Source organism: Octopus bimaculoides, chromosome 5 (genome assembly GCF_046866305.1).
Source record: "Octopus bimaculoides isolate indiv1 chromosome 5, ASM4686630v1, whole genome shotgun sequence".
NCBI classification, from domain to species: Eukaryota; Metazoa; Mollusca; class Cephalopoda; order Octopoda; family Octopodidae; genus Octopus; species Octopus bimaculoides.
Window position 1 is genome coordinate 81,568,916 of NC_142932.1, and position 24,000 is coordinate 81,592,915.

The window sequence follows — 24,000 nt, forward strand, 5'->3', positions numbered from 1 at the left end:
AGTAATTAACTCACATTACACTATTCGTACACAGCGACAGCATAATTGATATAACGTGAGTGAACAAAAATCATGCTTTATAGGAAGGAGTAAATGAGAGAATCTATTTCATTACGTTTGATTTGCTTCAAATCGCAAGCAAGGTCGTTCAATTTACATCCTGCCACCAAAAAGAGAAAGAACACACGGGCCAAGGTATATAGTCTACCCCACACATTCTCTCTCTCTCTCTCTCTCTCTCTCTCTCTCTCACACACACACACACACACACACATACACACACACACACACGTTTATGTATACGGACTAAACAGGACAGGGGAGACACGTGGGATTGAGTGTCGCTGAAGAGCTCACGGGATGTGTAATGAAAGATATCCAGACATAGGACATAAAATAAGAATACAATAAATCCGAAGTGAAGAACAAACAAAGAAATTCGTGTGTTTATTTGGCAAATAAATGAACACCCCGAAATATAAAGATATATATGTATATATTATATATATATATATATATATATATATATATATATATATATATATATATATATATATATATATATATATATATATATATATATATAAAGTGAAGTATATTTGCCATTTAAATGTGGCTGACCCCTAAGGGTGGATGTTACTGTTGCTTTTAGCCCCAGGAGAACATCTCCTCCAGCAAAAATAGACAGGACACAGATATGTGTCGATAAGCCAGCTGGAGGAGATGTTCTCCTGGGGCTAAAAGCAACAGTAACATCCACCCTTAGGGGTCAGCCACATTTAAATGGCAAATATACTTCACTTTATCGTGCAGTTACTGTTAACACCTCGTTCAGAGATTTAATATTGCTTGTTTTCACTTTTTCGATATCAGTGAATAACTTCACTGGAAAAATACTTATATATTGCCAAGGGATTGTCATTCTCATCAAAGGTCGGCGATTATCGTACGCTGAAGAAGGGAAATAACCCTGAAACTCGGGTCCGTACGTATCGCAGATCAAGATGGGAAGGATAACTTCCCTTGGCAAAAATAGACAGGACACAGATATGTGTCGATAAGCCAGCTGGAGGAGATGTTCTGCTGGGGCTAAAAGCAACAGTAACATCCACCCTTAGGGGTCAGCCACATTTAAATGGCAAATATACTTCACTTTATCGTGCAGTTACTGTTAACACCTCGTTCAGAGATTTAACATTGCTTATATATATATATATATATATATGTATATATAAACATTCTCGACCGCACATGTTCAATGTATGTGTTTTGTTTGTTCCTGGTTCGATGGAAGCGAGTTGTCTCGCCTGTCTATGACATTCAAGTGGTTTAACACACAGTACTATGAGGGATGCGTCTACAAAGCGCTGTACCGCACTGAACTGGCGAAAAAATAAAATTCATACGTTGAGCATGCGCAGTCGATAATGGTTACAACTCTATCGCTGCTTTTAATTCACAACTGAGAATATATATATATAACATTATAACTATTGGTAATATATACTGCAGATAATATTACTGTTTTGTGAAGCGAACATAGAATTACCCATCGAAGGAATTTGCTGCGTGAATGATAATTCCTAGTAATCACAGACGTTAAACACTGATCGATGCGGTTAGCTGGAACTGGAACATAACTGAGAGATACCCTCCTGGTTGACATATACCAGTAAACTCACCCACACAGACGCACGCACGCACACACACACACACGCGCGCACGCACACACATGGACATACACACATGCATGCATTTGATTAATGATAGACACAGAAGGCAGAAGATACGAGAATATGTATTGATGACTACAATTGTTTCGAAACTTCTAGCATCGATCCCTCACGGGTTGGGTACTGAGCAGCTGGTTTACGCGCATCTGTCGGTGTAGATGTGTCTCCTCAGGTGATTACAAGATCTACATCGTTAATATAACGTCTGTTCCGCAAGATTCTTCTCGGTATTTATATGCAAAGCAGCAAATTAAAGGATGCACGCCTTCATTATTATTGATTAACAATGAATATCAGATCCAATATGTATGTATGTGTTATGTATATGCAACTGTGCGGATAAACAAATCAGAGACATCAAATATATCACAAATATAAAATATATCAGATGTTTTAAATATATTAGTTTGGGTATGAAGTATAAAATATGTATATATGTATACCTGCAAAATAAGAGAAAGTAAAAAGTGGACACTTTCAGATGATGCATTTGTTACTATAAATATATAGATATTTACATTAATAGGTCCAAATTACACACAGTACAAACGACAGAAAGAATTAATATGTATGTACACATGTATGAATGTATGTATGTATGTATGTATGTATGTATGTATGTTTGGATGGTGTCTAGGACAACCCCCCCCCCCATCACTCAGACAAAACCCATCGGTTATACTCTTCGATTATTTTTTGTGTTTTTCCCATTTTGCTTGTTTCAGTCATCAAACTGTGGCCATGCTGGGGTACTGCTTTGAAGAATTTTTATCTGAAAGTATCGACTCCAGAATTTTTTTCCTTTTTTGCTTGTTGTGGTTATTAGACTGCAGCCATGCAAGGGCACCACGTTGAAGAATTTTTAGACGACTGTATCGAACCTAGAATTTTTTAAAGCCTAGTAAAAACCACTCCACTGATACTCTCTAATTTGTTTCAGTCGTTTGACGGTGGCCATGCTGGATCACCGCTTTTAGTCGAACAAATCGACCCCAAGATGTATTCTTTGTAAGTCTGGAACTAATTCTATCGGTTTTCTTTTGCCGAACTGCTAGATTAAGGGGACGCAAACATACCAACATCGGTTGTCAAGTGATATGGCAAGACGGTGGGGACAAACAGAGACACAAAGACAAACAAACAAACACACACACACACACACACACACACACACGCACACACACACACACACACACACACACACACACACACACACAAACATATATATATGTACGTCGGGTTTAAGGCGGCGAGCTGGTAAAAACGTTACACACCGGGCGAAATGCTTACCGGTATTTTCTCTGTCTTTACGTTCTGAATTCAAATACCAGCGAGGTTGATTTTGCCTTTCATCCTTTCGGAGTCGATAAATTAAGTACCACTTCCGTACTGGGGTTGATCTAATCGAGGGGTCCCCTCTCCAAAAATTTCAGGCCATGTGCCTAGAGTAGAAAAGAATATTATACGACGGGTTTTTTCAGTTTCCGTCTACCAAATTTATTCAAAAGGCCTTGGTCAGCCCGAAGCTATAGTAGAAGATACTTGCTCAAGGTGCCATGCAGTGGGACTGAACCTGGAACAATGTGGTTTGGAAGCAAGCTTCTTACCACGCAGCCACGCTTGCGCCTATAACATATTTCGTTTTTTTTTTTAATCCTCTTTTGTACTTGTAAGATCATTAGACTGCGGTCATGCTGGGGCTCCGCCTTGAGAAAATTTTTGTCGAATATATCGATCCTAGAATGTTTTTAGTTGATTTTCAACCACCGCATGAAGTTAAACCTAAAAAGTCTCTCTACATGCTAGAGATAACAGCCAAATGCCTTGATTTTTTTTTTATAATTTCACATTAGCAAAAACGGAAATTGCGGTTGTAAAAAAACTTTTATTTTCCAAAATTCCAATTTTTAAGTAAACAAAAACATATTCAATCGAAAACAAATTATTAGAATAGAATAACAAAACATATTACTCTTTACTACTCAGTACAAATTGTCTGAATTCTAACAAAAGGGGAAGCATTTACATCAAGAAATGTGTAGAAATATGGAAACGATAAGAACTACGTTTGAACGATTAGCCTTCGACTCCTTACTTGTGCTAGACCTTCAGCAGTCGGAGAAAGTTCAAAAGGTCAGCTCATTCTCATTAATCTCTAAGTGCAGAAAGAAGAATACAAAACACTTTAAATTTAAATTTTAAAATGCTGATTGTTCTGCGACTAGAAGTTCTTCAAGACTGAACCCAACATGGCTGTAATTTAATGACTGAAACAAGTGAGAAAATAAAAAACTTTAGGGGTTGATGCAGTCAATTAAAAGTTCCTCAAGGCGGTACCCCAGTATGGCCGCATTATAATGGCTGAAACAAGTAAAAGAGAAAGAAAAATACAAAAAAAATGAGGGGATTTTGTCCGCTTTCGCACTTTAGCCAACGGGGGTTGCAAGAGGGTTTTGTCCGAGAGGGTTTTGTCCGAGAGGGTTTTGTCCTAGGGGTGATTAGTCCGGATCCCGTATGTATGTATGTATGTATGTATGTATGTATGTATGTATGTATGTATGTGTGTGCGTGTGTGTGTGCGTGTATGTATGTATGTATGTATGTGTGTGTGTGTATGTATGTATGTATGTATGTAGTTAGTTAGTTAGTTAGTTAGTTAGTTAGGTAGGTAGGTAGGTAGGTAGGTAGGTAGGTAGGTAGGCAGGGAGACAGGTATATAGTGCCAATGAGTTTCAGGATATAGAAAATGAAACAATATAAAGTGAATATATCCTGAGACAAAATACGTTAAGATATACAGATATGCGAACCAGGACCGTCTTTACAGTATAATAGGGCCTTCGGTAAATCAGTGATCAGGGCCCTATTGTATGTATTTATTGACAGTAAGCCACAGCATACATAAATCAGTATTGGTCACGATAGACCCACGAGTATCCCGGACAACTACCCAGCGCCGATGCCTTAAGATGGCACCGTCTCAGACTGACGTAAGAGTATATGGTAAAAATCGAATATATCGTAGTGGTTGTTCTGAAATAAATAAAATAATAAATAAGCATAAATATGAAAAGATATATATATATATATTACACGTGTATAAGGGATGACCACTAGGTGGACATCCAATATGCTAGAAAGAGGTCATCAACGATCCCAATATTTTTGTTTGTGATTGGGTCGTTGATGACCTCTTTCTACCATATTGGATGTCCACCTAGTGGTCATCCCTTATGCACGTGTAATACAAATTTTTAATGAATTTTCAAATTTTTTTATATGCTAGGCCACTTGGTTTTAAATTGAATTAATATTCAATTTATCTCCCTATCTATATAAATACATACATACATATATATATATATATATATATATATATATATATATATATATATATATATATATATATATATATAACGGTATGATTACGGTTGGTATGTGCTGAACTAAGATTGACCGGAAACAAAACAACAAATGCTTAGATAGTTACACACCACACACACGCATATTTTCTACTGGGAAAACTGTTTAGCAAAGAATTAGAGAGAATTAAAGAATGTAATTCTTAACCAACAAGAATTCCTTCTGTACACACCAACAAAAAATTCCGAGATTTCAAGGGAGAAGGATGGAGAGCAGAAATTTTGAGATTCTAGTGAGAAATTATTTTCACGTTGAAATATTCATTATCAGCAATTATGTTTTTGTATATGTATTATATATTGTTGACTTTTCTCGAAGTTTGATCACAAAGCCTTTTGTTAATGCTGTGTAAGACATTGTCTTAAAAGCAAGGCCATTATATTCTTATCATATGTGGGGGTAATCAGAATAGTGCTCTGGTAATGGGAGGAAATAGAGAAAAGCATGGTTAAGAAACGCTGATTTAACAGATAAGGAAATGAAGCAATGTTGGGAAGAACATATTTATAATGACAGACCACACACGTCGAGGGGCGAGAAGAAACAAAAAATACTTTTTATGTATTCAATTTATGACATGGATACACTACTGACATTGTTTCTTTCTGCTTCGGTGTGTGGGGGGCTGGGATGTGTGTGAGTTTAAGTCTACATGTACGACTGAACATCAAGCAATTATAAAAAAAAAGAATCTTTTGTGCTGAGAGCTTAGGAGAGAAGCCGAGAATATGGTGCATCCATCCATCCATACAGACACTCATACGATACACACACACATATATACACACATACATACACGTATGTATATGAATATATACACAGGAATATACAGTTGTATATTGTATATCTATCTATAACTAAATATATACATACCTACATACATACATACACATACACACACACACACACACACACACACACATATATATGATACAGGCAACTGAAAGAGAGCTATATATATCTTTATGCATATATCGAAAAACATTCAAACTAGACACAAAAGTTACCCTTGTATCCAAGCGTGTATAAATATCAAGTGACGCATAACTCCTTCTTGTATGTAGTATATATATATATATATATATATATATATACATACATACTGAAAAGAGCTACTGATGAGACATCATGTTGATATAGTCATATGAATAGATCTATATATGCATCTGTGATCCTACAACGCTATACGTGTATATATATATATCAAAATAAGCAACAAGGATATCCAGAGTTAATGCAGTAGGATCGTTTCATGCAACTCCATTTAATTTAGCAATGCAATCATTACATCAATTTAAATGCAGAGCAATCCTCAGCTGCACAAAGACGGAATTTAATTAAATTAAAACAGATAGACACGTTAGTATAATTATACCTAAAATCTCCAGTAGCTTTTATGCTGGAGTGAAGGCAGTGTGTTCTTTGTCTATCTCATTAACTTCTTCGAGATGTTAGGTATAATTATACTAATGTGTCCATCTGTTTTAATTTAATTACAATCTATGTCTTTGTGCAGCTAAGGATTGCTCTGCATTTAATTTGATGTAATGATTGCATTATTAAATTAAATGGAGTTGAATGAAAAAAAGTTTTATCTCTAGTGGGGGGGGGGGTCAAGTTTGCAATGGTGTGGTTGCAGTTTGACTCCCCGGAAGAGGCCTGCATTGTCGCTGGTCAGCCCATACAGGGTGAGAAGATTCTGTTTCTCCCCACTTATTGTGGGAAGAGAATTATTAGAGCCTGGGTTTGTGGCCTGCCCCCAGGCACAAAAGCTGAGTGGATTTCGGATGCCATCGAGCGGGGCTTGGGGACCAGCGGACCCAGGCTCTTAAATGCACAAATAACAATAGCGGTCAACTGGGAGGGTTCTAAGGCAATTTTGACCTTATGGACACCAGTCGCCGCCAGGGAATGGTTTTTCCCGATTTTCTGAGGATGGCTGGGTCTAGATACGTGGTAATTCTTGAGGGCCTTCCTCTTAAATGTCACCTGTGTCTAGACCCTGGCCATGTTAGGAAACACTGTCCCCGGGGTCACAAAGGGGCCCCGGAGCAGGGAAAGAAGGTGTCTGTCGCCCCCTCATCGGAGGAGGAGACAAAGAAGGTCGTGGAGGTGGAGGCCACCACAAAGCGAAAAAGAATGGTGAGCGACAATGGTTGCTCACCTGTTGAGGCTGCGTGAGAAGAGAAGGGCCCCTCGGGGGTGCCGTCGGACGTCCCAGCTCCCGCAGAAGAGAAAAGAAAAAGGAGCAAAAGAAAGAATGGAACACGGTCGACGGAAGTCACTGCGTCGCCGACCGAACCCGAGGCCTCTCCGGTGGGAATTGTGCCCCAGGAGAGGAGTGCTCTGCCAGCGGGAATTGTGCCATTGAAAGAGTGGTGCGACGTCCCTCCCAGTGGGGATAACGATTATATTATACTGTACCAGGAGGGAGGGGCGGTGAATGAATGCTTGGACCGCGAGTGCGGCCAAGGTAGGAGCTACGTGGAATGTGCGAGTAGTTACACATGGCCTCCGCATGTGACTGAGGAAGTTATAAATGACAACATAAGTCATAGAAAAATTTAATTACAAAGGTTTCTTCTACATCACCGCAAATTTAGCCCTAACAACGGACTATTGTTTGGAAGGGGCAGCATTTCTGCTTGCGGAGGAGGGAAATGAGGAAAATTATGATAATTTGAATTGAAATTATTAATATATTGAAATTGTGTAAAAATTGTAATTTTAAAAGGAAAAAAAGAACAATGTTTTCGAGGGGTTGTCAGTAGGCGGGCGCTGGTGCCTCTGTCATTTGTTTCATCCTTATCATCCTCATCTCATTACTGTCCATGTCCAGCCAGCAGCTACATTATGTCTGTCTGTCTTTGTTTGTCTCCTCTATGTAACGCCGTTAATGGCGAAATTTATTGAAATAAAGTAGCTTGCTAACCACTTCCGGTCTTGCGCGGATGAGCTACTTCTGGTAAGAACATTGAACAAGGCGGTCGAGATTTTTTAGCTCTCCCGAAGAAGAGAATTATGAAGAAGTCGACCGAGGTAGGTGGAGTTGTTTTTTTTGAGCTAGGTATAATTTATTGTGTTTCATTTCTTTGAGTAAGTTTAGCCAAGCTCTGGGCATTTTCTTCTGCCACGGCGACTGTAGTTGTTGCTCATTTTAGTGAGCAAATTGTGTTTCTCGTTCGTCGTTATTAGTGGGCGTGTTCGACTCACCATGACGGCGGACTGAGAATTTTTTGTAAAAAACTTTTTGTGTCTCACTTAATTGCGAGAACTGTTCTTTTTGTGGGCGTATCTCGCCTCCAAAAAGCCTCCGAAAAATTCTAACGATTTGTGGAGGATTTTTCTGTGTTCCTCTTGCTGTGGCCATGGATTACCTTTACCGGAATACCTTATTGGAATACCTATAGGCCAGTATTACCGAGTGGCCGGAATTTTGTTGCTGTGACTTGAACTGTCTTCTTTCCTTCTTTTTCTCTGCTCTGTCTTTCTGTTCCTTTTGTGGGTTTTTTTAAAAACTTTTTTGTTGGACTTTTTTGTGAACTTTTGTGTGAACATTTTTGAACTTTTTTTGCAAGCATGGGAAAAAAGGGTAACACTGTGTTGGAGTGGGAGGTTGTTCCGCCCAAGCAGTGGGTGGATGGCCTTGAGAAAAGGACGGTGGTTCTGCGAAACTTTTCTAGGCCGCGGAACGCAATCGCCCACTTCGAAAAGGAAGAAGTGGAAAAAGAACTGGCGAATTGTTTGCCAGGGAAAACATTTTTTATCTCTCGGTGGGGGGGGGGGTCAAATTTGCGAGGGTGTGGTTGCAGTTTGACACCCCGGATGAGGCCTGCATTGTGGATAGCCAGCCTATACAGGGTGAGAAGATTCTGTTTCTCCCCACTTATTGTGAGAAGAGAATTATTAGAGCCTGGGTTTGTGGTCTGCCCCCAGGCACAAAAGCTGAGTGGATTTCGGACGCCATCCAGCGGGGCTTGGGTGCCAGCGAACACAGGCTCTTAAATGTACAAATAACAATAGCGGCCAACTGGGAGGGTTCTAAGGCAATTTTGACCTTATGAACCCCAGTAGCCGCCAGGGAAATGGAGGAGGGAAATGAGGAAAATTATGATAATTTGAATTGAAATTGTTAATGTATTGAAATTGTGTAAAAATTGTAATTTTAAAAGGAAAAAAAGAACAATGTTTTCGAGGGGTTATCAGTCGGCGGGTGGTGGTGCCTCTCTCATTATTTGTTTCATCCTTATCACCCTCATCTCATTCATGTCCATATCCAGCCCGCAGCTACTTTATGTCTGTCTGTCTTTGTTTGTCCCCTCTATGTAACGCCGTTAATGGCGAAATTTATCATAATAAAGTAGCTTTGTTCCGGGTTCAGTGCCCCTGCGTGACACCTTGGGTAAGCGTCTTCTACTGTAGCCTCGGACCGACCAAAGTCTTGTGAATGAATTTGGTAGACAGAAACTGAAAGAAACCCATCGTATAGATATATATTTATGTGTGTATGTTTGGGTACCTGTGTTTGTTCCCCTACCATCGCTAGACAACCGATGGTGGTTTGTTTACATCCACGTCATCTAGCTGTTCGGCAAAAGTCCTGGGGTCGCTTTGTTCGACTAAAGGCAGTGCTCTAACATGGCCGCAGTCAAATGACTGAGACAAATAAAATATAAAATATATTTAGATGCCAAGATACTTTACATGGATAAAACGACTGTTACTACAATTTATAATACTAATGGTAACTTTAATTTCCATATTGCATCATTGTTCCGGGTATCAAGTAGAATTCCATTACGAATAACCTGTTCTCCAGTCAAGTAACACTAGAGTTATAAATGAGGTTAGTATATTTTTGAGAGGAGTTAAGATGCTGATGATGCATATGGAAAAATATGGTTACGTTAGGAAATTGTGAATTAAAACTTTTAAGTATTGCTTGAGGAGACAATCATATTTCTAGAAAATATGGTGTAATTTCTAGTTTGAACTTAATATAATTCTTTAGAATGATTAATTTTAATTAGCGTTAATAGTAATGTTAGATTGCCATATATTATTATGTATCGTACATCGTCACTTCTGCTAGAGAGTAGCTTTTAGACTCTCATTCATGTATTACGATGGGTCTTTTGGCGGTGAACAGTGGTTAAGTGGTAAGTGATTGCTTTCCTTGCAGCACCTGTAGGCTATGATGCTCATATAGTGAATATTTTCTCTACAATTGTTTTTTATTTCAGTATATATTGTTTTTCAAATATGTTTTTAGGAGGAATTAATGCTTTAGTTACATTTTCTCTAATTAAGGTAAATATCTAATAGCTATACTGAACATTGGATTAGTCTTTTGTGGTGTTTTGAAGAGACAGATATCGAGTAGTTAAAGAGATTCGTTTTCCGTTGTTATGCTTCAAGTTCATCTTAATCGTGTTTTGTGTTTTAATTTTTGTGTTGGCTTTAGGTATCCATTTCGTATGTGTATTTTGTGTGCAAGATTTATTGGTTTAAGTTCTTCAATTAATTTATTGGGTTGTCCGGAAAGTTCGTGCCGATTTATAGTAGCTTACCTTTCGACTTATTTGCCATGAAAACACCGCAATTCCGGGAAGAGGATATTTTCAAGTTAAAGGAAAGATGGAGAGGCATTGTGCAACAAAATGGTTCATATTTGGCTGATAAAAAATGTAATAGCAAGTATTTATTGACCCTTTCCTTTCCTTTAAAAATCGGCACGAACTTTCCGGACAACCCAATATATGTTTACGGTTCCAGGGCGATTATTCCTTGGATTACGTTATTAGATGAATTATGGATTATCTTCGATCATATAAGTTTGCGAAGTATATTTTTCAATTGTGTTTTAATAAATCCTGTCATTGCATTTAGTTCGGTAATTCGTTTTAATATTTTATAGTTCTTTTTCGTCCTGTGGATGTTTTTGTGGCAATATCCATTCTGATAGTATTTCTGTATGTTCTAAATGTTATTCCTTAGTTTCTGTGCTCGACAGCTATAGGTTCTGGAAGACTTTTGTTTGCGATTTTCTGCTTCTATTTGAGGTATAAATGCATGCAGGTGTCGGTATAATGAACAAATTGCGTTTACGTTTAGCGCATGCTACTTGTTTATTAATTGACAGACAGATTTTACACTTTTGACATGATGACAGAGCCGAATTGATTGGTTCTGCACAGTTGTCGAAATAATAGTGATATACTATAGGCAGGTGATGAGGGAATGTATACACTTAACTACTATCGCAGGTGTAGCTTCCTATCGATCTTATGTAAACGAGATCAGCTACGAATACGCAAATCTGTGGAAGGGCCAGCATTGCTATTATGCTGACAGCAGAGAAAGCAATTCTTTAATAAGGGATTTTCTACGCAGCATCTCTGCATCATTTGAAAAAAAAGTATGATTGATATAATCAGAGAGATAGTATGTCTGTACACTTAGGAACGGTTAGCACACCTTCGTTCATAGTTAACCTCTATGTTCTGGACGACCTTGGGTTACATGTCAAAGTAGATATAAATGCAGCAATTGGAAAACTAAAATTAACAACGAATCAAACAATGCAGTCGTTTAAATGTAAGTTCCCTCAAACCACATTGTCTTAAAAGGTAAAATACTATGGGCAACATGGTCCAGGATTGAGTGTTCCTAGACTGGAGTATAACTGCAATAAGGGTTTTCATTATAGGACTTGTCAATGATCTCTGCGGCAAACAACAAATACCAAGCTGAAAAAAAAGAAAAAGCTATCCTACATTTACGTACTTTCAGCTTAGACTCTTACAAAAGAAAGTATTAAACGAGTTATATGTATTAAAATCGTTCTTACCAACCACAAATGAACTATATGTTAGTGAAGGGAGAAACAAGAAGTAAACCGTTGAAAAATTTGAAATGACAATAGTAGCGTAAGTGTAATAAAACGATTTTATGTGAGATTTAGAACTTGTAGTTTCAGCTTAGCGCTAGCACTAAGGTCCTTGATGGCAATGTAAATAAAACGACTTCGTACGCTGGGAAACCGCCACAGAAATTTAGAGAAAGGATACAATTCTATATCTAGTTACTACATGGGTCGTTTCATAACGTTTTCACGGATTCTTTTGCTCAAAAGCTAGATTGTATTCAATAAATTTACATTGTAATATAATATAACGCGGTTGTTAATATTTCTGGAGCGTTCTGTAACACAGCGAGGTGTAAAATGCGTAGAGTATAATATAATACATCAGTGTGAAATATATTTCTGTTTTATCGCCGTTAAAATATGATTTAATACGCTTGTGCCTCATAACAAAAGTATGAACACATACAGCCGTTTTTATATTATTGTGTGTAAGCTAGACGCTCTTGCAAAATGTAAAATTTCTGAAATTCGTTCTCATTTGATATTTATAATATATATGATCGAATGAAGGAGTTTTCTTGGATCCAACACAGAAATAGTTAGGGTATTACGCTCAAGGACATTTGATCGTCGATTCGATTTTCGATTGTCTTCGGTGACGGTGAAATAAGTGCCACTTGCACAATGGGGCTGGTGTAATCGTCTATTCCAAAACCACCACCACCACCACTAACACCACCATTTCTTACATAAACCATTTCTTTCATTTCATAAATCCGACCATTCAAATTCAACAGTCCACCATCATCCTCTCTCTTTCTCTTTCTCTCTCTTGTTCTCTCTCTCTCTCTCTCTCACTCAATGTCTCTGTCACTCTTTCTGTCACTCTGCCTCTGTCTCTCTATCTCTCTCCGACGTATTTTCGCTTTCTCTTCAAATCTTCAGTCTCAACTGGATCCCTTGTAATAAAATATCCTACTAAACGTGAAGTTCTGCACACGTCTTTAATAGTTACTAAGAAGTGCTAAGAATAGCATGCGCAAGTATTCTTCAAGTACATTGTGTATACTAGTCTTCGCAGGCACGCAATTACATCCTCAATACAAACACGCACATACCTTTAGATTAATTTAGATATATGCTTATATTCATGTACTATGAAGGAGAGAGTGAGATGAGGAGAACTAAAAGGATATAATACTTCTCTTTGTAGACGCTTGTTTGCTTATATGCAATTGTGTTTGTGTGTTTATATATACACATATATATATGCGTATATATACATACAGACACACACACACACACACACATATATATACATATATATTTGTATATATATATATATATATATATGTATATATATATTTAGACAGATAGATATAGATGTATACATATTTATATATACATATATACATACATATAAATATATATATACATATAAATATGAAATTAGAAATATTGCATTTCTAAATCTCTCAGAGAGACTTGTACAGTAGCAGCACGAAGAAGTCATGGTTTGTTGCCAACTTAATGTAGCAGTTCCAGGAAAGGGAAGAATGCTACTGCTATTTAGCCCCAGGAGACACCGTTTCCAGTTGGCTATGTGACACAAGCGTACTATCTCCTTATGTTTTCAAACAGGGGAGATAAGAACCTCCACCCAGGAAAGCCAGCATCGTGAGACTAGTTTCAGAATCATTGCTCTTCATTAGTGCAAAGTAGCTTGGCTTGCTAGCTGAACTTTTTATTACGACCATTAAGATCAATACATAGATGGGAGAGCACAGGACAGTACATACAAAAAATGTTGTGATGTGTACGAATGGTACCTATTATTTAAAAATATTGATGAAATAAATAGTCTTTTTCTATATGTGTAAGGGATATGCTTTGTTGCCTCAAAGGCCCAGCGGCTATCTCCTATCTTTTATTTCCTCCTTTTTCACAAAGCCGATTAAGCCGGGTGTCTTGCACCCACCTTTCATTACACAGCTTTCTATCTTTCCTGAAACGCATCTCTCGACAGGGTCCTTCTCTCCAGCCCCATCTTGCTCTTCAGATGATATCTGAAGTATTGTAGAAAACAAGGGCCAGAAATAAAGAACCCTGTCACGAATCCTTGCATCCTAGTCTTCCACACACATTCTTTCAACACCGCAACTGTACAGAATATACATGCCTCACCTTCCTTCGAGAGTCCAGTGGCGCTACAATCTTTATTATAGACTCAGCCGATAGCTGAACTCTTCCCAGATGCAACAACATGTGTTCGACGTTAATTATCAAGACTGACAACTTCTGACAATGTACAAATGCGTGCTGGAAGGCTTCGTTGTCCAGCCCACATCTTGGACATGTCGTTGGCACCGACATTCCGTGCCTGGATAACTTTTCTTGAACAGGCAAAGCGCTCCTGTAACACTGCCAAGTCAGGGATTTTTAGTTATCCAAATACCCTGACCCGAAAGTTTTTTTGAACAGGTTGGTAAGTTGGTTCTCCTCGAACTCCAGAGCCCCTCTTAGGGCGTCATCGTTTTCATAATCTACCAGCACTCTGTACAAATTCGAGGTACTATTCCCATTGCCGGCCTTACCCATCTTGTGGATCAGGACGAGTGAATATCGACACTCCTTCTGCAAATCAATCAGATTGCGTATTTTAATGAAACTGGGTTTAAATCGCTCCAAAGAGGCTGGTCGCAGAATGAATTCCTCTGCCAGCAGATTCCACACCTAATCACCTTCCAGGTAGCGCCAGAGATGACTCAGACTCAACGCATGTCTGCGCATTATCAAACATTACATCCCTAACCCACCCTTTAGTGGTTCCTGACAGTAAACAGAGCCCCTCACAAGTGGCTTTCCACCTTTCCACAATATGCAGAAGAGGAGTCGCTCCAACTTGTCCAACCACGAGTCAGGGCAAGGGACAACGTCAGGCGGTAGGTAATTACAGATGCAAACACACTTATTCCACCTCCGCCATTCCTTTCAAGGACAGGGACCTTCCGGAAAAGTCCGGACTAGGGCCTCTACTCTATCTGCCACCTCGCTCCAATTCTTCTCCGTCTGGGAGTCCGGTCCAAACCAAACTCCAAGCAACGTAACAGGACCATCTGTTCAGTGACCCATGACACTGGAAGATATCGACTTGCTCCTGCAGATGCCGAGGCGCAAGGCGATAGACTTGTCCTTGTTAACTTTTGCCCCTGCCATCGCCTCGTATTCTTTGATAGCATCCTCTACACAAGGTAGCTGAGCCTCATTGGACACGATGATGGTGACGTCATCCGCGTAAGCAGAGACCGACTTACCGCAACCGATTTCATTGGGGGCGCCCCCCAAATTCTCCAACTTCCACAGTAATGGCTCAAGAGCCAACACGTACAGAAGCGGAGACACGGGCACCCTTGAGGAACTGAACGCTTGATTGAAAACGGCTTTGACAGGTAGCCGTTTATCTGGACTGTGGATTTGATGCCGCTATACATGGCCGAGATCCAGCTACAGAAGTCAGGGCCCAGCTCAGCTGTTCGAGGACCGCCACCAGGTACCCTATCAAACGCTTTACTTTGGTCTATATGAACCAGCACCCCACCTTTGCCGGTTAATTTACCCAGCCTGTCTAAGGTGTAGCGGATAAGGCAAAGATTGTTCTGGATCGACCTGTCTGGGATGGCGCATGTCAACGCCTTCCCTACAAGTTTCCTCACGACACGCGTCAACCTTTTAGCTAACACTTTGGCCAAAATCTTTAGCTCTACATTGAGTAGAGTTATGGGCCTGTAATTATTTATAATATCCTCCTTGCTCGTGTCTTTCTGGATCAGCGTCAGGACTCCCCGACTCACAGAGCTGGGAATTCTCACATTCTGTTGCCAGTTTTTGTAGACGCTGGCCAGCATGTCTCCGAACAGTTCAGGCATGCTACGATAAAATTCATAGGGTAGACCATCCATCCCCGGCAATTTTTCCCGGCGCACTCGGCCAAACAGTGGAGATAAGCACCGCCTCCCAGCGAAGCCAGCATCCAGAGACTAGTTTCAGAGGTGCTTATCTCCTCTGTTTGAAAATTGAAGGACACAGAACGCTTGTGTCACATAGCCAACTGGAAACGAGGTTTCTTGTGGCTAAGGAAGTACCATTTAAGTAGTACCATTCAATCGACACTGTCAAAAACATTTGAACCATGAGCGACAATTACAAGATATGAAAAACATTAGAGAAGTGGAATTGAGTTAGAGGAGAACACAACTGATACCACATGTAGCTTTCCAGAATTGCAACGACATAAAAATGTTAAATATTCATGGTTGAGGTAGAGCAGAAACAAAGCTGACTGTAATACAATGATCTTTCATGACATTTGTATTCCTTGCTTAATACAATGAAATATTGTTAAAAATTCAGTATTTGGTTTGTCGCTTATGTCGTAAGCCTCAGTGCATTCCTTTTAAATTGCTTATAGATAAAACTAGAATAAAACAATGTCAAGTAGAATATTATCTGACTTCCATAAACGAACGAACGAACAAACAAACAAACAAACAAGCGAACAAACGAAAGCTCCATAGTTTTACGATGCGTAAAACATTTACGAGTTCTTAAAGGATGCGTTCAGGGTGCGGTTTGCGAGAAAATAATTTATTATAGAACGCGCATACTCTTCTGGGATGGATAGAGAGAATAATTATGATGGTAATGGTCTATTACGTAGAAGAAAATGCTGATGAGCTTCTTGTTGGTATTTTTGCATAATTGTTTTTTTCTTTATGCTTTAGAGTTTTCTATTTTAACCTTTGTAATCTAAATGTTAGTTTGTTAAGTTATTGCGGTAAAATATTAGTTCGTACTGAGGCAGAATAAACTAGCAATCTACAATTTTCATATTAATACTTAGAGTGCATGGAATTTTGCAATTTAGTGAACAGCTATAGTTACATAGTGCTGAACGGAATTTGTATAAACGAAAGCATCTGAAGAAAACAGAATGACTTTTTGAACAAGTTGGTTTTCAGTTACCCAACATAATTGCTTAACTGTCAAAATATCACAGAAATAGTTGTAGCGTGTTAGTGAAGTTTAATTTTCTGATGCATTTTTTTTTGTTAGTTTTCGAAAGGTTGTTAGATTTGTGAATCTCAAATTCATGTATGCATGTTTTGTATTAATGCATACCAGTTGTGTGCAAACACACACACACACACCCACACACACACACACACACACACATTCACACACATATTCTCTCTCTCTCTCTCTCTCTCTCTCTCTCTCTCTCTCTCTCTCTCTCTCTCTCTCACACAAACTACGCACACTCACGCACGCACAAATGGCACACACTCAATATTTTATTATTTTCTCAGTAGGCAACTATTGCAATTCTTTTACTAACAGCCAAACATGCATATTTTTACCTCCCCTTCTGTCTGTCTCTTTCTCACACTCTTTATATATATATATATATAAGAGAGAGAGAGAGAGAGAGAGATGTTGTGAAGTATATTTGCCACCTAAATGTGGCAGTCTCATAAAGGACGACGCTACTGTGGTTTATAGCCCCAGGAAGACATCTCCTCCAGCTGGCTAACGACGCACTGTCTGTGTCTGATTAGTATTTGCGAATGGGAAGTTATCGTTCCCAGCGTTACGGGATACACGCAGACCCAAGTTTCAGGGTAGTAACCCGTCATCAGTGTGTGATAATCACCAGCTACCGATGAGAATTCATTTCAAACGCTGAATACTATATGCTTTTTCCAGTGAGAAACTATTAGTGATCTCGAAAAAGGAGAAAGAAGGAATATTAACACTCTGAGCATATAGTATTCAGCGTTTGAAATGAGTTCTCATCGGTAGCTGGTGATTATCACACACTGATGACGGGTTACTACCCTGAAACTTGGGTCTGCGTGTATCCCGTAACGCTGGGAACGATAACTTCCCATTCGCAAATACTAATCAGACACAGACAGTGCGTCGTTAGCCAGCTGGAGGAGATGTCTTCCTGGGGCTACTGTCCCCTATGAGACCACCACATTTAGGTGTCATATATACTTCACGATTCTGTGCTACTACTGTTTACTTTTCGCTCAGATTTAATATTGCTATATATATACATACATTTGTAAATAGGTGTGTATGTGAGTGCTTGTATCTATATACAGTATGCATATATATATGTGTGTGTGTGTGTGTGTGTGTGTTTGGAGGAATGTAGGTATCTGCATAAATTGGATTTTAATACATAAATTATAGAACATTCAATATATAAACGTACAGCGGAAGTTGCTTTAAAACCAGGTTCGCTCAAAACTTCTGCAGGCAGAAAGTTAAAATATATAACTTGTCAGTATAAAAAAACTTTTTCGAAACTTAAGAGAAGACGTAGATGAAAAAAAAAAATCTGTTCTAAAACATTTATCCAGGCTACATATTAGAACTGTTTGGAATATCCATAGTTAGAGGAAGCTGATATCCTAAGTGAGACTCAATACAGCTTATCTCCGCCCGGAAATTGCACCACACTTCTAGAGTATAAGGATTAGGAATTGAACTAACTGCTTTTTATGTTGTTTAGTCCCAGTTGGCACCACTCATCCAATAGACCGATAATACTGGTTTCAAATTTTGGCACAAGGTGAGCAATTTCGGGGAGGAGTAAGTCGATTACAACAACCCCGGTTTTTAAGTGATACTTATTTTAGCGATCCCAGAAGATGAAAGGCAAAGTGGACCTCGGCGGAATTTGAACTCAGCGTGAGAGGAGGGACGAAATGCCACTAGGCACTTTGCTCGGCGTGCAAATGATCCTGCCAGCTTGCTGTCTTACCGATGATAATGATATTGGCTTCAAATGTTTGCCTCAAAAACATTAATTTCGTGGGAGCAAGTAAGTTGATTACATCGACCTCAGTACTCAACTTTTATTTATTTTATCGATCACGAGAAAATGAAAAGCAAAGTTGATGAATTTAAGCATAAAGACGGACGAAATGCCGCTAAGTATTTTGCTTGACGCAATAACGTTGTGCGAACTCGCCGTCTTACCTATGATAATTATATTCCTAACGTTCCAATCTGGTCTTGTTCCTATGTACGGGGAATCCAGAACCACACTACACAATACATCCATGTTAAAACGACCGGAGAGGAATTGAATTTTGAATGTTATTTCTTCCTAAGTGGGTGACATATTCCGTGTGCTTGTGCACAAGTCAGATTTTGATATGGCACACTACGACTTCGTGACCAAATTTATGACACATATATCACAAACAACACGAGAATAACTGCATCACGTGCTTTGAAATGATGTAACAGTTTTAATAGAGACATCTCAGGAAACGCCTGATCCCAACCACATATTTTGTATGGATAATCAGCCATACAAACTATGTTAACATTAGAAAAGTTTTCAATATGTTGAAGAGTTCCGATAATGTCAAAAGCTCTAAGAAAAAGAAGCAAAAAACGCTCAGAGCGATACACAAGTGGGATGAAGAAAACTACCAGTTTTTATCCCTCTAAAGTTACTGTGACCAAGGTGCGGATGAGAAAGAGAAGTTGCTCTCTAACAGTTACAATAGTTGGGTGTACATATTAACCGAACCAGCAAAGAAGCCTCTTTTCCTGCTGATGTTGTAATCCTTTGTCGGACTGTCATAACGCCCACTCCGGTATATCAGTATAGTTAGTCAATGTAAGACCACGACTATCTGTGACCGTCTACTTCGTACTCTCTACTACCACTGACACTTACTGACAGTATTTATCACTACTAACACATACCATTCGTCAAGTGGTAAGGGTGTCCCATTATTACTATTACCCCCATAAATCTCCCCTTTTAAGTTTTCTTTTTTACTTAGAGAGTGTAATTCTATTTCTTTTAATAGCAATAATTATTACATCATTTCACCTCCCTTTTGTTAGTTTTTTTCTTTCTTTTTTTATACAGTTATAAATTTAGTGTCTTTTACGTTTGGCATCCATTTCTAGGAACTCAGTATATTTTCCTTCTCTTACGCTTGTGCGTCTGGGTTCAATTATTTGTATTGGCGTTGGTATTTGAAAAGTATCACATAACCATTCCATTGATTATTCCATTCTCTTGGGTTTGCTCTCAATGAATCTTTTTTTCAGTTGATTTATGTGTCTCTTGTATACCCTTTTCTTTTCTTTTTACCAAGTATAGCATTTTTCCTATGCGTTTGGTAATCACCCCATCTTCCCAACTTTGTTTTTCATTCTCATATTCTCTATCAAATACCCTTTCCCCAGGTTTGAAATATTTTGTTGTATTTCGCATTGCAACTTGTCTTTTCTTGCCAGGTAGCAATTTATTGAAGACTCATTTTATTTTCCTTGCAAACATCAGCTCCTCTTGTGATATACCTGTTGGTGTATTTGCATTTGGTGTTCCACGGTTTACACTTAAGAATTGTTGTAGATCTACCGCATTCGTGACTTCCTTATGCGACTTTCTTAGGGCTTTCTGCTTGTCTGTTAGATCTGGGCTGGTATGGTGCCATAGTTACATGTTCTACAACGAACGTTTTAGAAATGTTTTTTAAACTAAAAAGGTAAAAAGTGCGTTCCGTTGTCAGACACTATCGCATCTGGGGTGTCAAATCTCGCAAACAGCTCGTGTAAAAAATGTGTCGCAGCTGAGGTGGTTGGCTTTTTACACTTACGAATTTCTGGCTATTTAGAGAAACTATCCACTACCACTAAGTAGTATGAACCGTTTAAAAGTCCAGCGAAATCGATGTGTCGTCTCGACCACGGAACATTTACTTTTGGCCAAGGTTCACTTTTTTATCATCAGTAATTTTGCCGCTAGAGCACATCCTCTACAGCCTTTCACTAAATTTTCGACTTCTCTGTCCATTTTTGGCCAGTACACTTAGATACGTATTAAAGTCTTGATCCTCGAAATACCAGGATGTTCAACGTGAAATTTCCTCGTTATTTTCTTTTGCAATGTTTCATGTATTACTACTCTCTGTGCATACATCAGTACACCATCACAGAGTGAGCGTAGGTTCACATCTTGGTTTCGTTCCACACTAATTCTGTTCCTATTTACTTTTCCTGACCACAGTGTTCTTTTCATTTCTGTTATGGATTCCGTTTTGGCTTAAATACAGGCATTGCACTTTCTTTTACTGCAATTTTTGACTTCGTCTTCGTGCAGCAGCCCAGTTCCTCCTATAAAACATCTGGGAATCAGTGTTTTAATTTTCGTTTCAGTCCTTCAGCTGCATTTGAACCTTCGACTAAACGGACTATATTCCCACACAAAGAACTTATGAGTGTATTCCACAATTTGAACCGTTCCATCCATTCTGTTCCGCGTATATTAACTGAATTGTTTAGCACATATACTTTTGCCGTTTTCAGTTGGTCATTTGTTCATAAAATGTCACATTACACACAAATCCACCTACAAAATATAATTTTGCCCATAACATCGTATACATTTGTGGATTTATTCGGCTTACCGACATACTTTAAGGTTTCTTCATTCACAATGGTAATATCACTTCCAGTGTTTAACTGCATTTTTACTCTTATATTTTCAATTTTCACATTTTCAAATTCCTTCTTTGTTATTTAACATTTTCTTTCGACGACATCTTGCTTATTCATTTTTCTTTGTTTTAATGTTTTGTCATCTTAGTTTGATAGTGCACTTTTACGTGTCCAATTTTTCCCCGACGGAAGCATTCCACTTTCTTAAATGGCCAGTTTTTTCTCATGTGTAGACCTCCACATGCAAAACCTGTTTTATTTCCTGATTTTTGTCCCGTTTGTACTGTATTTTAATACACACTGATTTCTGTTTTCTATTTTCCGATGCACTTGTTTCACTTGGGAGCAATCTTTATGTTCAATTTTCTCTGTGTAGTGTCTAAATTTACTATTCTTTTACACTCTTTTGATATTCGTTGTAACGTTACAGCTTGGTTTTGTTCCAGCTTAGTGAGAATTCTTTGTCTTACTTCTGTGTAATTTTCTGAAGTTAGTCCCTGATTAATTGTCAGGCACTTGAATATATCTGGGTTAATTCGTCCAGTTTGAACTTTTCACATTCTCTGTTAACTTTACCAGCATATGTGATGTAGTCCTCCTCGTTCTCCTTTTCTAGGTTCAAACCATTTCCAGCATGTATTGAGCAACGATCTTTTCTCGCTAAAAATTTTACGCAATATTATTCTATTGTATCTTTAAAGTTTGTCAGAAGGTTTTATCAGGAGTACGTAATTGCTGTAACGTTCATGTTCTCCTACTGTCAGTCTTAAGATTAAAAGCGATTTCATATCATCGTCCCAGTCTTTTTTGCACTCTTTATTGAAGATTTGTTCGTATCTTCTATATTACACCTGGAGGGTAACTCCTTCGTCTGGTTCATACTTAAACTCTGTGATTGAGTTCACAACATAGTCTGGCATTTGTTGCTGTAATAGTAATTGTTTTTGTTGTTGCTTCTGCTGTTTTTCTTGCAGTTCTGACTACTGCTGTTGTTGTACTTTCAGTTCTTGCTGTTTTTGCGACTTGAGTAAACCGGCCAAGAATTCTTTCTTAATTTTACGATTTGGTATACCATAAAATTCGCACAAAAACATTGTGTATTTCGTAACCCCTTACGAGTTTGTTAATTCCTCGTGAGTTTGTTAATTCATCCTCACCATTGTCGTAATCCTTTGTCGTACTGTTATATCGCCCACTCTGGTTTAGCAGTGTAGTTAGACAAGATCACGATTATCTATGACCATCTACTTTGTGCTCTCTACTACCACTGACGGAGAGGATTTATAACTTCTAGCACATACCACTCGTCACGTGGGAGGGGTGTCCCATTATTACTATTATCGCCATAACAGTTGTGTTACGATAGTGGCGACAACGTGCAAATAACTTACTGAATGTATATCTAGGTCATTTACAACGTCTGAACAAGACAGTAGGTTAGTCCACTAGTGGACATTTGTGCTCAGTAGTTTAGATTATTGTCTACAACTATGGTTCCTACCAGTCGAAGTACGATACTATATCTGGAAGATTGCAACTATGCAGAAAACGAGCTACTGGAAGAGATTTATATACCTGTGACTCATCTTTCTCTATTAGGGAAACATGTGTAATGATATACAAACGTAAATGGAATATCTTAAAATATCTCAACACTAAAACTTGAGAATCACAGCTGTGCATCTTCCACGATTGAGTGCTATTACATGGCGTTAAATTTATCACCCACTTCAGCTAATATGAACACCAGAGATTGCAATAGCTTGGGGTTTAAATTATCTGTTTCCAAAGAAAAGGTTACACTCGTATTCAAACATCCAACAAACATCGTAGAATAACAAAATGTCTATCCACGTCATTCACATGATACCTATTTCTGAAGGCTAATTTCGATGGGCATTTATGAGATCCATTTATGATGGGTATTAATCTTAGAGATTTATAATGGCTATTTGTAATTGCCATTTATTGTCACCGTTTATGATGCCCATTTATGATTAATTATTGTTTATCTATGATGACATTTTATGATAACCAGGTATACTTTGTTAATTATTATAGCTCCTTATGATTGTTACATGGCCATTTATGATATCTATGATAGTAATTTATGATACGCATAACTATTATAGGTATTGGTGATAATAGATATTTATGATGTTTATTTATGAAGGCCATTCATAATGGCATTTTAGATGGCTATTTATAATAACTCATTATAGCTATATTTCTTAGTTCTTTCTGCAGCCCTTTATAATGTCAGTTTATGATGGGCTGTTACTGTTGAGATTATTAGGGCAGCTGTTCGCCTAAATTACTGCTACATTGCAAATGCTGGTCGCAGTCGTGAGTGCATGTAAGACTAGCATCTTGTATTTGCATGACGATGATGGAGATGAGGAAGACGTTGGTTGTAGTGGCGATGCAAGAAATGGGGAG

General features: G+C 38.4%; 1 long non-coding RNA gene across 2 annotated transcripts in view; it reads left to right on the forward strand.

The window, feature by feature from the left end:
• The first annotated feature begins 7,316 nt into the window (after positions 1-7,316).
• The window catches only part of LOC149135628 (uncharacterized), a 102,793-nt gene continuing 86,109 nt past the window's right edge, over positions 7,317-24,000 (forward strand). The window contains exon 1 of one of the 2 annotated variants that reach the window (XR_016241931.1): positions 7,317-8,195. This is a non-coding gene — a long non-coding RNA (uncharacterized LOC149135628). The remainder of the gene's footprint in view (positions 8,196-24,000) is intronic. The other variant, XR_016241930.1, reaches the window with a different exon arrangement.